The 1,753-nt window shown below is 65.3% G+C and overlaps 1 long non-coding RNA gene across 1 annotated transcript in view; it reads right to left on the bottom strand.

The window, feature by feature from the left end:
* Positions 1 to 58: 58 nt before the first annotated feature.
* Positions 59 to 1,753, bottom strand: part of LOC106724779 — a 5,308-nt gene continuing 3,613 nt past the window's right edge. Inside the window, exons 2-3 of the long non-coding RNA XR_001360615.1 lie at positions 1,734 to 1,738; positions 59 to 71 (exon numbers count right to left, since the gene is read on the bottom strand). This is a non-coding gene — a long non-coding RNA (uncharacterized LOC106724779). The remainder of the gene's footprint in view (positions 72 to 1,733; positions 1,739 to 1,753) is intronic.

Consider the following 1,753-nt stretch of genomic DNA (forward strand, 5'->3'; position numbering starts at 1 on the left):
GGGCACAGGGAGAGTCAAGCTGACCTCCCCGGAGAGTCGGGCGGCGGCAGGACGCCCGGCCCGGCCTCGGCCTCGGAGTGTTCTCAGCTCACAGCAGCGCTGACACTGGGCGCGGGGCCTGAATTTTCCCAACAGAAAACTCGATCGCGTTCACATTCCCCTATAACGGGAACCGCTCCCCAAAGCTCTGAATCCAACCCAGGCTCTCTCCCCCTCACTCCCCCTCCCAACCCAACGAGAAAATGTGGGCGGATGAACAGAAAAGACGGATCAAACCGTGACAGCCTCTGACAACACTTTAACTTGAAAATTGCTGTAAACGGGGGCATAATTCCGTGTAGGCAGACGCCAGCCAGGCTCCCAGCAAACTCCTTAAAGAGGCGCCCGGAGTCGGAGTTCACTGACTTCACCTGCCTGATGCCCCCGCTGGGTGCGACCTGGTCCCGCGCCACCCCCCCTTCCCCCCCAAGCCTGGGCGTTCGTGGCCATCCCTCCTGGGCCAGGGCAGGCGCCTCTGGCTTACTCCCCTGAGTGGGTGGCTGGCTCCCGCATGCCCCACCCCCCTCAGTATTCAAAAGCAGGTGCTAATGGAGCCGTTGAGAGAGAAACAGAGACAGCAGATGGGGCTCAAGGTCTAGCCTGTTGTGTCCTAAGGAGCCGCCCTGACAGCATCCTGGTCTTTAGGTGCAGGTCCAGATGGCTGAGTCTGCCAGCTCCTCGGAGTCCCCCCGCCAGGGACCTGAGCAGCCTGACCCCTTCCCCAGGAGGCCTTGACCTCTATTCTCTCTCTCTCTCTCTCTCTCTCTCTCTCGGGCAAGGACAAGAAATGAGGATGGTTCCACGCAAAGCCTTTCCCACTGCACTTTCCCGAAAGCCCCTCCCTCCGAGGACATGGGGTGGGTGCCCCCCATCCCAGCTCTGGCCTCAGCCTCAGCCTGGCCTGGCCCCTGCTCAGCCTCCCAGCTGCCTCTCCTCCAGTGAAGGGAAGGGCCAGGCAGAGCGGGAGGTGCCTGCGCCCCAGACCGTGTCCTGGGGCTGTGACTCTGATGCCCTCCCGCCCCTGCCCAGCGGGCAGCCAATAGGGGGCTGCTAACAATGAGTGACAGGTGCCGTGAGGGGTGCCTCAGGACAGGGGGCAGCTGTGGGGCGGAGGGAGAGGGGTAACCTGACACGGTCCACGGTCCACTTTGGGGGGTAGATGAGGGCCCCACAGCAAACAGGTCTTCCTCCCCCCCGCCTAACGTGCCCATCGCGGAGGGGGCCCACCCAGCCCGCTCAGGCAGCACTGGCCCAGCCCGGGGCTCAGGGAGGGAGTGCCCACTGCAGTGAGACCCGGGAGCGGCCGTGCCAGGGGACGGTGCGGCATGCCGGCGGGCACGGGTTCTAGGCACAGACTGCCAGCCGGGCAGGCCTTCCGCAGCCGACCTGGGAGCCTGCGCTTCCGGCTACACACACCGGTAAGCAGGAGGCAGGGCCAGCTCCCAGCGTGGGTCCGGGGCACCAGCATCCGTTCCCTCTGACTCGGGCCGCCCGCACCCAGCTGGGCCCAGGCACTGCACCTCGGTGCTCCGGAGCCTCGAGCACTTTCTGGGAGGCCTCCCAGAGGAGAAGACGGAAACCCCATGGGGCGAGTCGGAGCCACAGAGGCAGGGATTCAAGATGGAGGGGAGAGAGGAGGGGAGGGGAGCCTTCCACGGGCCTGTCCCTCAGGGGAGCCAATGCTGAGCCAGGACCCAGCCTGAGCCAGGCCTCC

This window comes from Myotis brandtii, unplaced genomic scaffold (genome assembly GCF_000412655.1).
Source record: "Myotis brandtii unplaced genomic scaffold, ASM41265v1 scaffold97, whole genome shotgun sequence".
Lineage (NCBI taxonomy): Eukaryota > Metazoa > Chordata > Mammalia > Chiroptera > Vespertilionidae > Myotis > Myotis brandtii.